Here is a 19,194-nt window from a genome sequence, read left to right on the forward strand (position 1 = left end):
GGGTCCTGCTTTCTCAAGGTCGTTCTAGTGGTCGGACCCGTTCTAAGCTGGCAATAGACGTACAGTTTTGATCTCGATTCGATAGAACGCCAATTGGGAATGGGGCCATACACGAAAAATTATTTCCACTATACGAGGGATCGAGATGAATTTTACATCAAGAACAGTCTTCCAACCAATAGAGCCGTTCCTTCTTAACCGATCGTTTTTATTACCATTGGTCGGATCTTTAACCATAATTATGTCCATGGCAAGCGTAAGATAAGTTCTTAACAATAGTTGTCCAGGATTCGAAAAAAATATATATAATTTCTTTTCACAGAAGTCGCAGCGCTCTTGTCCATGGGCTGGGTATGGTATTGCAATTTATCGCTATTCACTTGAATGGGGACGAGCTGCAATAACAGAAGTTGTTTTTCCCGGTAAAAATGGTCTCGTTCACATCTGCGTTGGCGGCAACAACAGTGGCCTCAGTCGCAGATCCGGCCGAAAAGACGAAAAACAATAGCGCAGCATGCTGCGGTTTCCGGCAAAACCACGGACAACCTGACGGTACTCATTAAAGTCAATGGGTTACGTCGACCAGCCGGTGTGCCGTGAAACGGAAACTGTATTTCATAGTCTTCGTTCACATCTGCACTACGGCTCCGTTCCATTGGAGCTTTCTGTCGGAACAAAGGTTTCCGTTTCCTTTACCATTGATTTCAATGGTATTGCAGCAGATAGGCGCTGCAATGTAGATTACAGTAACGTTTTTATTTTTAAAAAAATGAGCATTTTTGGCCAAGTTATGACCATTTTTGTAGTTATGCAAATGAGGCTTGCAAAAGTCCAAGTGGGTGTGTTTAAAAGTAAAAGTCCAACTGGGCGTGTATTATGTGCGTACATCGGGGCGTTTTTAATACTTTTACTAGCTGGGCGCTCTGACAAGAAGTATCATCCACTTCTCTTCAGAACGCCCAGCTTCTGGCAGTGCAGATCTGTGACGTCACTCACAGGTCCTGCATCGTGTCGGACACATCCGCACCAGAGGCTTCAGTTGATTCTGCAGCAGCATCGGCGTTAGCAGGTAAGTCGATGTAGCTACTTACCTGCAAACGCCGATGCTGCTGCAGAATCATCTGTAGCCTCTGGTGCCGATGTGTCCCCGCTCGTCTGACACGATGCAGGACCTGTGAGTGACGACACAGCGTGATCTCTCGAGAACACGCTGTGTCTGCACTGCCAGAAGCTGGGCGTTCTGAAGAGAAGTGGATGATACTTCTCATCAGAACGGCCAGCTAGTAAAAGTATTAAAAACGCCCCGATGTACACACACATAATACACGCCCACTTGGACTTTTGCAAGCCTCATTTGCATAACTACAAAAATGGTCATAACTTGGCCAAAAATGCTCGTTTTTTAAAAATAAAAACGTTACTGTAATCTACATTGCAGCGCCGATCACATGCAATAGCAGATAGGGGTTGCAAAATCTGGTGACAGAGCCTCTTTAATTTCTTTTGTTTATATGAGGCATTCATTTTTTGTTTTTGCTGCTGTATTTTTGACCATTGATAAAATGGTGTGCAACCTGTGGCCCTACAGCTTTTGCTGGCATGGTATGCTGGGAGCTGCATTTTCATAACAGCCATAGGATGTGAAATGCAAATACTCAGATATGTATTGCATAGAAGACATTTTAGTCTGTTGGATATACAGGTCCTTCTCAATGAATTTGAATATCATCAAAATTAATTTATTTCAGTAATTCAATTCAAAAAGTGAAACTCCTATATTCTATAGATTCATTAAACACAGGGTGATCTATTTCCAGCATTTTTTTCTTTTAATGTTGAAGATTATGGCTAACCATTAATGAAAACCAATAATTAGGTCTCTATTCAGCTAATCAACACAAAACACCTGCAAAGGTTTCATAAGCCTTTAAATGGTCCAACAGTCTGATTCAGTAGGTTACACAATCATGGGAAGACTGTTGACTTGACAGTTGTCCAGAAGACAGTCCATTGACTGTCAGGAAGGAAAAAGTGCACAAGCAACAGGGATAACTGCAGCCTTGAAATTGTCTAAAAAAGGCCATTCAAGAATCTGGGGGGATTCACAAGGAGTGGACTGCGGCTGGAGTCAGTGCTTCAAGAGCGCACAGACATATCCAGGACATGGGCTACAACTGTCGCATTCCTTGTGTCAAGCCACTCATGACCCAGAGACAACGTTAGAAGCGTCATACCTGGGCTAAGGAGAAAAAGGACTGGTCTGTTGCTCAGTGGTCCAAAGTCCTGTTTTCAGATGTAAGTAAATTTTGCATTTCATTTGGAAATCAAGGTCCCAGAGTCTGGAGGAAGAGTGGAGAGGTATCAATCCAAGTTGCGTGTGACTTTCCACAGTCAGTTTCCACAGTCAGTGATGGTTTGGGGAGCCATGTCATCTGCTGGTGTTGGTCCACTGTGTTATATCAAGTCCAGAGTCAGCGCAGCCGCCTACAAGGAAATCTTTGAGCACTGCATGCTTCCCTCTGCTGACAAGCTTTATGGAGAGGCTGATTTCATTTCCCAGCAGGACGTGGCACCTGCCCACACTGCCAAAAGTACCAATACCTGGTGTAATAACCACAGTATCACTGCGCTTGATTGGCCAGCAAACTCGCCTGACCTAAACCCCATAGAGAATGTATAGGGTATTGTCAAGAGGAAGATGAGACACCAGACCCAACAGTGAAAAACACATTCAGAGAAAATGTTCAAAAATTAGCATTTTCTAAAGGATCTGCTTACCACACAATAGTCACTAGTTAACATTTCCCACATGTCTACTTTGTTTGCATAGTTTTTTGAACGTCCTTTTTATTTTTCTGGGACGTTACAAGGCTTAGAACTTTGGCAGCGATTTCTCACATTTTCAAGAAAATTTCAAAAGGCTATTTTTACAGGGACCAGTTTTTTTCTGATGTGATTTTGAGGCCCTTATATATTGGAATCTCCCATAAATCACCCCATTTTAAAACCCGCACCCCTCAAAGTATTCAAAACAGCATTCAGAAAGTTTCTTAATCCTTTAAGCATTTCACAGTAAATAAAGCAAAGTAAAGAGGAAATTTACAAATGTTTTTTTTTTTTTTTTTTGACGAAATTCATTTGTAATACATTTGTTTTCTGTAACACAGAAGCTTTTACCAGAGAAACACAACTCAATATTTATTGCTTAGATTCTGCAGTTTTTAGAAATATCCCACATGTGGCTCTATAATCCTAATGGGCTGAAACACAGGCCTCAGAATCAAAGGAGCACCTAGAGGATTTTGGGGCCTGCTTATGTTTAGATTATATTTCAGGCACCATGTCTGGTTTGAAGAGGTCTTGTGGGGCCGAAACAGTGGAATCCCCCCGAAAGTGATCCCGTTTTGGAAACTACACCCCTCAAGGAATTTATCTTGGGGTATAGTTAACATTTTGACCCCACAAGGTATTTTTCTATATTTATTGGAGTTAGTCTGTGAAAATGAAAATCTACTTTCTGAAGAAACATAGGAATTTGTAATATTTACAAGGACTAAAGAAGAAAATACACCCCAACATTTGTAAAGCATCTTCTCCCGATTACGGAATTACCCCATATGTGGTAATAAACTGCTGTTTGGACCCACGGCAGGCTCAGAAGGGAAGGAGCGCCATTTGAATTTTGGAGCGTAGATATTGCTGGATTTGCTTTCAATGCCTTGTCGCGTTTTAATAATTTTTATTTTTTTATTTTTTACCTTTTACACTTCCTTTTTTTCCCTCCAGCTCTGATCGCTGCTAGACAACATTACACTACCTAGTAGTGTAATGTATTCCAACTGTCTGTAACGGCAGTTACTCACAGTAAGGCCCCATGCACACAAACTTATTTTTGTGGCCGCAATTCTGCGGGTGAAGTGCGGGCCCATGCATGCGACCGTGGTTTTCAGACTGTGCGTGGCCCAGTAGCCTGGATTGCAAAAAGAATGGACAGGACTTATTACACCCGTGTTTTACGGTCCAGGCTCATTGAAATTAATGCACGTGGCCATGTGCACGGCCCGCGATTTGCGGGCGACACTCTGCGGCCGCCTGAGCCGCAAATCATGGCCGTGCACACCACTACGGTCATGTACATGAGGCCTAAGTGTAAGGAACCGCGCAGTAACTGTACGTCCTCGTGCGCTAAGACACTGGCCACCAGGACATACAGTTGCGTGGTGGTGCGCCTAGTGGTTAAGGAATAAAAATCTCTGAGCACTCTATATGGAAGTCAATGGTGGTTTGAGATCTGACACCACAAATGTGATCTTATTTCACATATCGGGCATATCACAAGTGGTGCTCTAAAACTGCTTATATGTAAAAACACTACATAAAGTAAACTGTTAAATAAAATAAAAAAAAAAGTTGTATCCTGACCTCTTTTAAATCTGTCCCTTTGCAACATTTGGGGTATTTTCTGGACGGAAGTGGCAGGAGCTTGTGTCCAGGCAGGATCTTGGAGACTGAAAAAAATGGCCATTGAACCCGGCTTTGTCTACTTGTTGAAAGAATAGCACTCGATTTCACATCCTTTGCACTGAAGGATTTCACACTGAACGGATTAAGTAGCCCTCAATGTATGAGAATACTGAAGAAAAACACGGCAAAATTCTTAATCAAAACCAATTGGACACATTTGAATCAACAAACATTTCTTCATCGCCTTTAACATGAACATTCAGCCTGGCCAAACGTGCAGCTGTCTACTATTAATGTAATCTGCTTACTACTTCATGTATAGGTGCTGATGACCTAAGTTCCTCTCCAGCATGCTGTGTAACATTTTTAAGTTTGTTTCTTCGTTTGTTGCCTGCAATCCATTGTATATGGCGTATCGATGTTTAGATCGATCGATACGTAACTATATCCAGTAGGTGCTGAACAGCAATGATCTGTTTGATGAATACAGATTTCATGCAACAAGTACAAGCAAACTAAGGCATCAATAAGGCTATTTACATGGGCCTATAAAACATGCATATATTTTACAAACACAGCATGCACCACTTTCATCCATATTGCGCCCATTGAAGTCTACAGAGAGTAAATCCGGATGCATCTGTATTTGGCCCGTATGGGATACATATTGCATCCATAGGTCATCAGTATTGGCATCTTTATTTTTTTTTTTTTTTAACAGGTCTGTCGAATGTCGTTCATTTATCTGCCTAGAAGACAGCCCTTCAATATTCTGGATCTCATGCAATACTGATGCAAAATCATCTGTGATACGTCCGTAATATAGACGTAAAATGTTATACAATGCTCCGCAAAAGCATAAGGGGGGAATTGGCACTCATAAACTTATATAAACTAGGGCCCTGGGCAAGAAGCAATGTAGGGCGCCGTCTGTCTGTGTACGTACGTACGTACGTACGTACGTACGTACGTACACATATATCAGAAAAATAAATGGCGACAGCACACTGCGAACACTAATGCCACTAAATATATATAAATATGCATTACTGCTAAATCTACTTACAAATAGGAAGGTTCTTAGTGCACATTTTGATCAAAAAGTGTTAGCCCACCTGCCACGACAAGGCGACCTCTAAGGTGGGGACCTACTCTGCACATACACCCAGAACTGGGACTAAGCCTACATATATATCAGGGGATGCTAGAAACCAGCACTAAACTAATTAAAATCAGCCAGGGCAGAATGTGAGGAGTGCAAGAACAAAAATGGAGGCAGTGACTAACTCCACATACACGACTCACATAAAACACAACAAAAATTTGAACAGCACATTCCAACAAAATGATACAAAAGGTGTATGTATATATACTTTTTTAATTGAATTAGTGAAATTAACTTTTTGATCTAATTCATTGAGAAGCGCGCGCGTGTGTATGTATGTATGTGTGTGTGTGTATATATGTGTGTGTGTGTGTGTGTGTGTGTGTGTGTGTGTGTGTGTGTGTGTGTGTGTATATATATAATATATATTTTATATTATAATATTTTTTACAAGCCGACCGATAGGGCACAGATACAAAGCAAGCAAAGCCACTTTAACAGACTAAAATTTGCTTCCTACGAGTCCGGTTTCCGTACTCACTTATCCAGATGATATATATTATAATGTAGAAGGACTTGGGGCTATGAGACTCTTTAACCACGCATGAAGGTGTTTAAAATCTGAACTGCTCACCACTCCACCTGGATTTGCGATCCTCTTTCTTTTCTTATTCCCGTTCACAGCGTTCACACTGGTATAGGTGCTCTTTTTAACATGCAGTGTAAATAACGTATTATCTTTATTCTATGGATCATTACGATTACAGCGATACCAATCTTACAGGTTTTTTTTATGTTTCACTATATTTGCACAATTGAAACACTTTTAAACGGAAATTATTTGTGTTTGTTTTGCATCGCCGCTTCTCAAGAGCCGTAACTTTTTTTTTTTTTTTACATTTTCTGTCCTTGTAGCCATATGTGGGCTTGTTTTTTTGCGGGACGAGATGTAGTTTTCATTGGTATTATTTTGGAGTACATGGGACTTATTGACACACTTTTTATGTTTTGGGGAATGGTAAAAAATGTGTTCACCTTATTGTACTAGTCTTTACGATTGTGGCGATACCAGATGTTTCTTTTTTTTTTACACTTCTTGGAAATCCACATTTTATGGGAAAAAGTGGTTTTATTTAAATTTTTTTTTTACTGTAATTTTTTTAAAAACAAACTTGATTTAACTTTTTTTTTTTTTTATATTAGTCCTACAAGAGGACTTCACCATGCGATCTTCTGCTAGCAGATATAATGCTTTGGTATACTTCGTATAACAAAGCATTACTGCCTGTCCATGTAAAACTGACATGCAATTCATTAGGCCCTGGTTCAGCCTAATAGGCATATAGCCAGGGCAGGCTTTGGGGGCCTTTGTTCAGCCACGGCTGCCTTGGCAACCTGTCGGCAGCTGTGGGCCGCCGATCGGTGACAGAGGGAAGGTGTCCATGGGCAATATAAATGAATGGATCAGTGCTTTGTACCGTCCATAATTTCAGATCAAAATTACGGCTTTGCTGGGTTTTTTTTGTGTTTTTGTTTTTTTTTGCACCTGTAGATATATATTTAAACGTATTAATCTTATGCGTTACAATAGGAAAAAAATTTACTTGTACATGGTGGTTATAGCCATTTAGCTACAATGTAACCTATTTTACAGAGAATGACGGAGCAGATCCGATCTATTTAATGACCGGTGGAATCGATAATTCTGCCAACAAGAAGTTCTTCATTCACCTTTCACTTCTATGTGGCTAAGGAAATTGTAACCTTTTTGTGTGGCACAGGTGAGCGGTTAGTGATTTTGTGCCGCAGCTAAAGCTATTCATAGATTATGGAATTTTTTTGGGCAGATCCTGCTAATCTCCGTACTATTGGGTGAGGCTGGTCAAGGGAGGAAACAAGAATGGAAAAGATGGATGGTTTTGATCTGATGTCTTTGTTTTGCTGGCAGTAACTGAAAAAAGCATGTTAATTAGGGTATTGGGCTGATCTCTATTGGCCAAGCTAGTCTACAGCAATAATCTGGCAATAAAATGTGTGGAACACCAGGTGAATGTTCTAAAGAGTCTTATTTGTGTGGGCACAGCCTTACCGTCTTATTGCGATAAAGAAGCCCTGGATAGGTTGAATTTTTACCTGTCCCATCCTTTATTCCTATGGAGATAAACATGCATGTCTGGGTGATACTGGTATGCATGCTTATGGAAGAGTCGGGTGAGATGGCTGTCAATGGATTATTTGTCTGTGTGCACCTTTAATAAATCTGAGGCTGATTGAATTGCTTTTCACATTGTACAAATTAGAATACTAAGCAAAGAAAAAAATGAGGTTGTCCCTTCAGAATGGTGGATATCCTGTCTTATGTTCGAGTTTGTTCCCATTTTCGCCTATATCTGGAGCTGTGCTTTCTGACAGTCATTGGAATGGGTGTTCTGAGCAGTGCCAAGTATAACAAACCGTTAATATGGTGTTAATCATGTGTACTAGTAAATACTGCCTGAAACGTAGTTGTTTTCTATCTTGTATTTGTATTGCGCTGTATGAATGTTGTAATAAGCGTGTCCTTCTTTATTTGCCACTGGTCTGAGAAATTAAATATAATTTTATTCGGCGTATCCATGCATTCCATCTAAGGTAGATGTCAAATGACACGCTTGCTAGGTGATGGGATTATGTCCAAAGCTGCCATACACATGAGGGAGGTTGGCTGAACCCACTAAACAAATATGTGTGGAGGGCCTCGCGCGACATGTCTGTCTTTGTGTGTCTCTCCATGTCTGTCTCTCTCTCGTCTCGGTCTCTGTCTCTCTCTCCTCGTCTCGGTCTCTGTCTCTCACTCCTCGTCTCGGTCTCTGTCTCTCTCTCCTCGTCTCGGTCTCTGTCTCTCTCTCCTCGTCTCGGTCTCTGTCTCTCTCTCTCTCTCTCCTCGTCTCTGTCTCTCTCTCTCCTCGTCTCGGTCTCTGTCTCTCTCCTCGTCTCGGTCTCTGTCTCTCTCTCTCTCTCCTCGTCTCGGTCTCTCTCTCCTCGTCTCGGTCTCTCTCTCTCCTCGTCTCGGTCTCTCTCTCTCCTCGTCTCGGTCTCTCTCTCCTCGTCTCGGTCTCTCTCTCCTCGTCTCGGTCTCTCTCTCTCTCTCTCTCTCTCTCTCTCTCTCTCTCTCTCTCTCTCTCTCTCTCTCTCTCTCTCTCTCTCTCTCTCTCTCTCTCTCTCTCTCTCTCTCTCTCTCTCTCTCTGTCTCTCTCTCCTCGTCTCGGTCTCTGTCTCTCTCTCTCTCTCTCCTCGTCTCTGTCTCTCTCTCTCCTCGTCTCGGTCTCTGTCTCTCTCCTCGTCTCGGTCTCTGTCTCTCTCTCTCTCTCCTCGTCTCGGTCTCTCTCTCCTCGTCTCGGTCTCTCTCTCTCCTCGTCTCGGTCTCTCTCTCTCCTCGTCTCGGTCTCTCTCTCCTCGTCTCGGTCTCTCTCTCCTCGTCTCGGTCTCTCTCTCTCTCTCTCTCTCTCTCTCTCTCTCTCTCTCTCTCTCTCTCTCTCTCTCTCTCTCTCTCTCTCTCTCTCTCTCTCTCTCTCTCTCTCTCTCTCTCTCTCTCTCTGGATGGAAAAAGTTGAGAAAATCTGAAGCATTTCCGCAACACGGCATGAATGCAGGTTTTTTTTTTTTATTGCTAGAAGTGATTGGGATTTGTTGGAACGCATTCATTTACATTGTACTATACTTTGTTGCAGAATTATCAACAAATGAACAATGTATCAACCCAGCCAAACTGGAAAAGTATAAAAGAAAGACTTGTACTTCTTCCCTCTTTTTGGATCTGCTCTCTTAAGATAACACGTCAAAAAACGGCTGAAAATGCCTCCCATTAATTTCAATGATTTAAAAAAGAAGGGACATGCCCTATCTTCGGGCTTTTACGTCTCTGACCTCCCATTGACACCAATGGGAGGCAGAGAAAGTGTATTTCACAGCGTTTTTTACCTGCGGCGCTCAATGGCTGTGGGCAAAAACTCTGCGAAAATTGGCGTGCAGGCAGAGCAAAATCTCCCTAAAAATTCCAAATGGAATTTTAAGGCAGATTGTCGGCCTGCAAAAAACTTTATGAACCCAGCCTTAAAATAATATATGCTAGAACATTACCATACCAATGTAGCACTTACCCCCACCTAGCAATGCACAGAGCATGACTGCAGTATCTTGTCTGTTACCATGAAGACACATAGAACTGCATAGGAGTTGTATACAAAAAACCAAACCATTTATTTTTATTTTTTATATAGCCTTGAAGCAATAAAAATAAATAAAAATGCTTTCAAAGTCGGACATAGCCTTCTGGTCTGATTATACTGTATTCTGTTGCTCTTTTTCATGAAGTCTAAGGCCACTTAATATGAACCCGTGCTAAATACACAAATTATGAGTTAATGCTTCAATATTAAATTTGTGTTGCTGCCCATGTAAACAGCAAAGACCTCCAGTGTCCTTGGCCATATGATGTAATATGGCAGCGGTCACGTGTGTGTTCATATGCTCTAATGTAGTCACACCCCCCCCCCCCTTTCCGGCCATGTTTACATGATACCTGTAACATTTGCTAGCGTGTGTTTGCAGATCTGTGGTTCTCGATGGTTACATAGTAGCTGTAGACACAAGATGGGAGGATATTTTTGTACATAACTGTGCATGCAACAGAACGTAGTCCACGCTCCGAATGTAAAGGTGTTTTCACCCTAGTACACAAGGTTCAAAATGCTTAGGATTTCATACCCGATGTGCTAGAAAGTAGTACAGCGGTAATATAGCTTTATTTCCATATAACCAGAAAACCACATTAACCACTTCCTGCTCTGTGGGATGCATCTAGAAGTCATGTTCCTGCTATCGACAGCTGCTCATGCACTAAATGCTGTGATTGGTGAAAACTGCTGGATGTTTTACTCCATATATGCTGATCGTGACACCTATGAGGTGTAAACCTATAAACAAAGGTAAAAATCTTTGTTCTCAATGAGCCCCAGCTAGGTCCTGAGGTGTCTGTGTATGAGAGTTAGCCCTAACAAAGGGCCCAAATGCTGTCCTGTCAGGTTCTTGTGACTAACCTTTTAAGGATGCAGACAATTTTGGGGTTTTTAGGATGCAGGGAATTTTTTTTTTTTTCTGCCTAGTGTTCTGACCAGGGCCGGCTCCAAGTTTATGTGGGCCCTTGGATGACACAGACTTAGTGGGCCCCTTTGCAGGGAACTCACGGCGGCGGTAAAATGGCAAAAATCTTAACTTTGTGTCCCCATATAGACGTTAGGCCCAGTTTATGCCCCCATATAGAAGTTAGGCCCCCAGCTTGTACTCCCATAAATTGAGTGCCCTCTGTAGATAGTGCCACACAGCCCCCTCCTCCCAGGTAGTGCCACACAGCCCCTGACTTCACTGTCCGTGTGTGTGTGTGTGTGTGTGTGTGTGTGTATGTATATATATATATATATATATACATTTTATTTTGTTGTCAGGGGCAACCCCAGAGCCATAGTCCTGGGCAGAGAACTACTAGCACTCTGCCTGGGAGTGGCATAGCTAAAGGCTCATGGGCCGTGGTGCAAGAGTTCAGCTTAGGCACCCCTAACCCTCCCCAACACCAACAGACCCCTGCGCACGCCTATGCCCAGCTGCCTTGCCCGACAGACCCCATGAATTCCCCCACAGTATAATGTCCCCCACAGCTGCCCTGTACAGTAATGCCCCCATACAGTATAATGCTCCTCATAGCTGCCCCACACAGTATAATTCCCCACGCAGTATAATGCCCCCCATAGCTTCCCCATACAGTATAATGCCCCCATAGCTGACCCATACAGTATAATACCTGCCATACAGTATAATGCCCCCTCAGCAGCTACAATATGATCCCCCTCCCATACCTAGTATAATGCCCCCATATGTACCAAATAGAAAAATAACGTAATTACTTACCTACCCCCGTTCCCACGACATGTGGAGGATCCGTTTCCTCCTCTGCACTGTCCTGCGAGGCTACAGCATTCAACCCAACCTACAGACGCAGGCTCAGTTGGAAGCGGGACTAGCGCGGTCAGCGCTGTGTGGCTGTGTGGTCGCAGTTGCTAGCTACGCCAGGCTGGGTCACTGCTCTGGTCCTGACATCACTGTCCATATGTGGACAGCGATATCCAGGGCTTTCCCCGGAGCATAGCCGTTAGCGCTCTGCCTGGGACTCCTCTCCTTCTTACATCACTGTCTATGTATGCAGTGATGCCTTAACGACGGCAGCGTCAGCACATGGAAGTCAAGGGGGCCCCCGGGTTTGCCGGGTGCTGACGCTGGCCCTGGTTCTGACATCTATAACTTATAAGTTTTTTCGTTTACATACATATACGTGGTAGTTATGATTTTTAATAGCACCATTTTGGCATACATATATCCTAGTTCTCAACTCTTATTTGCTTTTTTTTAAAAACTTTTCTAAGCGGTATAAGCTTTATTCTGTGCGTCATTTCAAATTGAATATCTCCATAAAGTTTTATATTTTTATGATAATTTTTTTTCAATGAATCCTATTTTCATGGAAAAAATAGTTTTTTCAATGACTGGCACTGCTATTCGCCTATTAGACCATGCCTAGTGCACTGCTTAATAAGCATCTACATATGGCAACCATAGGGATCTTTCTTAGGCCCCTGGCTGCCATATTTAGCAGCCATAATGTGTCACGGGGACTGGTGATTGGGAACCAGAGGAAGCCCACTCCCTTTGTTCTTATCACTTAGATTCTGCGGTCAGTATTGACCGTTGCATCTAAGGGGTTAAATGGCCGAGATCGGAGTTATCTCCGATTTAGGTCGTTGGCGTGGGAGGCCAGGTGTCAATCGCAGCCATCCTTCTGCAGGTCCTGTCATCACTGCCTTACATTCATAACGCTGGTATTCAACAGCAAATTCATGGTGCTCTAAATTCATGACACACAGGTTTCAATTAATGTTTTTTATTTCTTTTTTAAATTTTACATTATCAATCAAAAAAAAAAACTTTCAAAAAACCCTACCTATTAGTTTTCCCATAGCCATAACAATAAAGGTAATGTGTAATTTATAATGAACGGTGCACAAAAAAAAAAATCTACATTCACAGCAGGAAAAAGTAAGAAAGAGACCTAAACAACACTGTTTTGTGCACTCAAAAGTGGTTCTAAACAAATGCAACTCGCCTTGCAAAAAAAATCCAGCTACATCAACATGAAATAAAGTTATAGCTGTGTCCTTAAGTGGTTAATTACGACTTGCTCTTAGGGTATGTGCACACGATAACTGCAATAACGTCTGAAATTACGGCGCTGTTTTCAGGAAAAAACAGCGCCTGAATTTCAGACGTAATTGCTCGTACTCACGTTTTGCGGGGCGTCTTTTACGAACATAATTTGGAGCTGTTCTTCATTGGAGTCAATTAAAAACTGCTCCAATTACGTCCCAAGAAGTGTCCTGCACTTCATTTGACGAGGCTGTAATTTTACGCGCCGTCTTTTGACAGCGACGCGTAAAATGACAGGTCGTCGACACAGAACATCGTAAAGCCCATTGAAAGTAATGGGCAGATGTTTGCCGACGTATTGGAGCCGTTTTTTCAGACGTAATTCGAGGCGTTAAACGCCTCCTTTACGTCTGAAAAGAGGTCATGTGAACCCAGCCTTAGATGAAGCCTTTTCGGACAGGTTTTGTCTGTTTTGATTCCCTGCTTGTGTTGTGTTTTAAAGCTTTTCTGCATAATAAAATGTCAACCGGAAGTAAGAAATCTGGCAATGGGACATCTACTGCCCAGCTTCCCTAATACGCCCTCTGCAGCCGAGGCTCGTCCCTCAGCGAAGGCTTAAATTAATAGGCATGTGTTATATGATGGGTTGTCCTCGCCTGTAAAGTGTTATTTCTGAACGAGATGAAATGATTTGTGGAGAAATTATACTAAAGGGGGAAAAGAGAAATTTGCCAGGTATTAAAACAGAAGGCTGCGGATTCAAGGGAGGATGGTATTCTTATGCTAATCCGGGCCTTGGATAAGGAGCAGAGTAGCCCCCTGCACACAATGGCAGTGGAGCCAGGATGTCTGGCCTGTAGTCGAGCGCGCCTTGAAAAGCATGTCAGACAGGGCGCCTGAGGCTGCCTTAGGGGGCAGGAGCTCAAGGAAGAGGAGGGTCCTTGCGTCTCTGCTTTTTTAGTGTGCTGGCACTTGGCCAGGAGGAAAGACTGCAGATGTTAATTCAAGAAATGCAGGACCCTGGATCACTTTCTTCTGGCTTCAATTTTCTGTGTGTGTGTGTAACCCTTTCCATGAAGAAACTATTTATATTCTCATGTCTGAGGAGCAACACTGTTAAATTCAGAAAGTTGCTACGATTATACGCCATTACCTGGCTTCCTAAGGTTCGGGATAAGAACGAAAACAGGAAAAAGTAAACCACTTGCTGCCTGCTAAATGTTTAATAGCAGAAACTGAGCCCAGGAATTCCTCCCGGGATTGTAAAATGAGAAAATGTCGTCTGGTTTTATAGATTTATCTTTAATTTAATATATTGTAATATGGCCATGCCCGTTTAAATATAATTTATTAACCATTTCATCATTGGCACAGGAGTAGCGTTGAGCCTGTGTTAAGATTTCTGTGAAAATGTTTTATTGTGTAGTATATAATTTATTTTGTAAACGCTATACAGCAGTGGGTCCCCAATGTTTTTTCTCTGTATACAAAACCGGCTTGTATGAACATGGCACCTTCCTAGCAGAGCAGTGTGGAGTCCATACAGTTCACTGCTTTCGCCCCACTACAAAGGTGGCACTGGTGAATTCTTACCACCTTGGGAAAGAACACATCTTTTGGACCATGTTATACACCACGTTCCAAATTCCAAATTATTATGCAAATGTTATTTTTCGCTGATTTTCCTAAATAGTCGATGCAAATGACAGTCAGTATAATCTTCAAGCCATTAACCGTTGGAGTATAATGCAAATTTTATTGAACAAATCTAATAACAGATTTATTTTTAGAAGTAAAAAGCTCAAAATGCGCTGTTTCACATTATTATGCACAACAGAGATCAAAACATTTTACAGGTTGTAAAGAGAACTAAAATGGTAATTTGTTGAATTTGCAGCATCAGGAGGTCATATTTACAGAAATCAAAAGCTCTTTGAAATAAAAAAAAACTTAGCAGGCCAAGTTACATGTTAACATAGGACCCCTTCTTTGATATCACCTTCACAATTCTTGCATCCATTGAATTTGTGAGTATTTGGACAGTTTCTGCTTGAATATCTTTGCAGGATGTCAGAATAGCCTCCCAGAGCTTCTGTTTTGATGTGAACTGCCTCCCACCCTCATAGATATTTTGCTTGAGGATGCTCCAAAGGTTCTCAATAGGGTTGAGGTCAGGGAACATGGGGGCCACACCATGAGTTTCTCTCCTTTTTATGCCCATAGCAGCCAATGACACAGAGGTATTCTTTGCAGCATGAGATGGTTCATTGTCATTCATGAAGATCATTTTGCTGCGGAAGGCACGGTTCTTCTTTTTGTACCATGGAAGAAAGTGGTCAGTCATAAACTCTACGTACTTTGCAGAGCTCATTTTCACACCGTCAGGGACCCTAAAGGGGCCTACCAGCTCTCTCCCCATGATTCCAGCCCAAAACATGACTCCGCCACCTCCTTGCTGACGTCGCAGCCTTGTTGGGACATGGCCATTCACCAACCATCCACTACTCCCATCCATCTGGACCATCCAGGGTTGCACGGCACTCATCAGTAAACACAGTTTGAAAATTAGTCTTTATGTATTTCTGAGCCCACTGCAACCATTTCTGCTTGTGAGCATTGTTTAGGGGTGGCCGAATAATCGCTTTATGCACACTTGCAAACCTCTGGAGGATCCTACACCTTGAGGTTTGCGGGACTCCAGAGGCACCAGCAGCTTCAAATACCTGTTTGCTGCTTTGCAATGGCATTTTAACAGCTGCTCTCCTAATCCTATTCATTTGTCTGGCAGAAACCTTCCTCATTATGCCTTTATCTGAACGAACCCGTCTGTGCTCTGAATCAGCCACAAATATTTTCACAGTGCGATGATCATGCTTACGTTTTCTTGAAATATGCAATGTTTTCATACCTAGTGCAATACCTTGGACAATTTCACGCTTTTCGGCAGCAGAGAGATCCTTTTTCTTTCCCATATTGCTTGAAACCTGTGGCCTGCTAATAATGTGGAACGTCCTTCTTAAGTAGTTTTCCTTTGATTGGGCACACCTGACAAACTAATTATCACAGGTGTCAGAGTGATTACAATGATCCAAAGAGCCCTAAGACGCAATACCATCCATGAGTTTAATTGAAAAACTAATATTTTAATGTTTATGACACTTAAATCCAATGTGCATAATAATTTGGAACACGGTGTATTGCAGCATACCATCCAATAGGATAGTGACTCCCTACAACTGTAAATGTAATAATAATTATATAACGTTACATAGAACTGTTGGAAATGGCTCAATGCAGAGTGCTCCTTTTATGTGATCATTCTTCTAGGAATTCTGTGGTAGTTGCTGGAGGTTGCCCGTCCCCGCTTGCTGATTATAACGTTAGGGAAAACAAAGCATGACTTGATGGAATGCCCGGGATGGTAACTTGATTGTCACCAGCACTTCCGGCCCTGGGGAAATCAGTTCAAAGTGTAAACAATTGCATCCTATGCTAGGTGCATGATGACTGATAAGGAAGGATTTTTATTAGGCATAGGACATAGGACAATTTGGCCCCGATCTGATTAGTCTGTCTTTGCTATTGGAACAGGGGCAAGATGCAAATGATTTTACTTGTGGAAACCCTTGCATTACCACTGACACAACCTAAAAGCATGCATGATAAGGCTAGGTCCACACCTTGGCTCTTTGTAGTAAGACTTTTATCAATAGAGTAATCCAAGCCTTAACAAGCAATATATAATAGATTTCCAAGTGATTTTTATGTTGGGCTATGTTCACATCTCTATTGGAGTCTGTCACAGATCCAGTCGATAATGCTGGACAAAATAGTGCAGCATGCTGCGCAAATTTTTCCAATAAAACAATGGACACCGAGACGGAGATCAATGAGTTCCGTCAGGCGCCGTTGGTGTCCCTGATTTGACCGTGCTGGAATTAATGTTTTCGTTCTATTCCTATGACTGAACAGAATAACGGAAATACGAGCGCAGGTCTGAATAGAATCTTATTCTGTGGACAAACTGTAGCTACTACTTTTTTAAAATAGCTGTGAAATCCCAGCATGTGGCTTTAGCTATGTATCTATTTGTGTGTGTGCGTGCGTACCTATCTATCTACCTACGAGTGTGTGTGTGTGTGTGTGTGTGTGTGTGTGTATATATATATATATATATATATATATAATAAAAAATCCCACAGCACTCCGTGATAGTGAAAAAAATGGTAGTTTAATAAGTCAGCACAAGCTGTAACATTTCCGTCCTGCTATAGGACCTTTTTATTTATTTATATACACACGCACACACACACGTAGCTATATATATATATATATATATATATATATTACACACACACACACACACACACACACACAGACACACACACACACACACACACACACACTCCTCACATGTAGATATATACAGTGAAGGAAATAAGTATTTGATCCCTTGCTGATTTTGTAAGTTTGCCCACTGTCAAAGTCATGAACAGTCTAGAATTTTTAGGCTAGGTTAATTTTACCAGTGAGAGATAGATTATATAAAAAAAAAAAAATCACAATAAACATTAAAATAAATCTGAATACGTAAAATACACATTTAGTATCGTTGCGACAGTAATAACAAATTTATAGCATCATTTATGATGTTTACGCGGTTAGAAAATCAAAACGGCTTTCCTTCACTTATTCATGTGAGGCACAAGGTATTATGCATTTTGAACCTCCATGTGCCTCACATTAATAGTAATTATCCCATTCATGTACCTCACACACTAACCCAATGTCCATTATGACGGTGATAAACATCTGAAGACTAAATAATGACGTTCAGTAGAAAATATGATTTTTCTGTTGATGTAAGAAACGCTAATAACTGAAGCTTACAACATGGTTTTCTCCCCCAATCTCATTACAGCCAGGGGTATGATGCGTAAAGGGATTGTCCAGTTCTAAGAAATTGATGTCCTATCCTCATGATAGGCCATGAATACCTGATCGGTCAGGCTCAGACTCCCAGCACCCCCACCGATCAGCGGTTTTGAAGGGGCCAATGCTGGAGAAAAAGTCACTCTAAGATAACTTGTACTTTTTGTCAAGGTGATTGTTCTCTTGAGCCAACCTAGTGAGGATCACTCCTAGACTATATTCTTATTCAACCAGGAATTGTCAGAAACTTGAGGTTTTTTTTTTAATCCCCAAAATTGTTCAAGAATCCTCCTGCAGTTATCTGCCAGATATCTGTGCAATCCCTGTTTGTAGTTGACCAAGTCTGCAGAATTTATCATGTGCATGTCAACACCCCCTCTTTAAATCCCCCTACCCTCCTCATTTCAAGAAAGCTTCATCTGTGAATTACAGGTGCCAAGTCCATTGTGTGTCCCAGCCTATCTTGCTGCACATGATCGTCCTGCAGTCTTTTTTGTTTTTAATATGGTTCCCCCCTGTTGCTAGCCTGTCTCCCTTCCCTTGTGGTGATGAATCCTTTTTGTTTCCTAATTACTGAAAAGTCACAGATGTGTGAAAAGTAGGCCACAGGTCGAAGGCTGCGTGCCCCTTACCCAGTGAAATTGGAAATGACAGGAATCCTTTTGCTCCACCACTAATTTGCCTGTGTGTTAAATAGCGCCAGCGCCCCAATTAAAAAGAAAAGTTCTTAGGTTCTGATGAACAGACAGATTGAGTTATTTATGGTGGAAGCCGCCACTAACAGTAATTGAGGCACATCCTTGAACAAATACAAATTATTCCATTCAGGAATAGCGCCAGGCTGACAGGGTCGTGCAGGTCAAGCTCACCGAAACAAGAGGCCAATGAAAGCCAAAATTTGCTTTCCATTCATCTTAACACAAATCTCCTTTGTCTATATTAACGGTTTAGGTGTGTGAGTGGTATCACAATTTCTGTCCTCTCCGCTACAAATTTGACTATTTTAGCCCTAGCGATCAAGTCTAAGCATTATAGTAACTACATGGAAAATGATGTATCACTAAAATATTTAAGCTACGCATGTGTCGCATAAAAGTGAACCGGTCTTGTTAATCATGGTGCCCTATTGGTGGACAGCCTGCAATATAGCTGGAGGAGCTGAACAGATTGAGTCTTGTGTCAGGGTCCCGTTCTGATGGAAAGCTCTGTCGGAATGGCACCCTAGCGCAGATGTGAACGAAGCCTGATATATAGTTTTGTGGGAAAAGATTCAGTACCATTTGTAATGTGTTGGTTTTAATCCCTACTTGCTCTGGCTTGGAGTCCAGTGGGTGGTCCTGCTCCGTGATTGACAGCCTTCCCTGTATGTATCATACTTAGATATTTATCAGTCTCTGAGTAGTACCGCCCAATGGATTTATAAACAGAGTGAGTAGGGATTGAAACAAATACATAACCTA

General features: G+C 41.9%; 1 protein-coding gene across 2 annotated transcripts in view; it reads left to right on the plus strand.

Moving 5' to 3' along the window:
- BMPR1A (bone morphogenetic protein receptor type 1A) overlaps window positions 1–19,194 on the plus strand; it is a 108,353-nt gene that overhangs the window by 41,556 nt on the left and 47,603 nt on the right. The window lies entirely within an intron of this gene.

This window comes from Rhinoderma darwinii, chromosome 11, assembly GCF_050947455.1.
Source record: "Rhinoderma darwinii isolate aRhiDar2 chromosome 11, aRhiDar2.hap1, whole genome shotgun sequence".
NCBI classification, from domain to species: domain Eukaryota; kingdom Metazoa; phylum Chordata; class Amphibia; order Anura; family Rhinodermatidae; genus Rhinoderma; species Rhinoderma darwinii.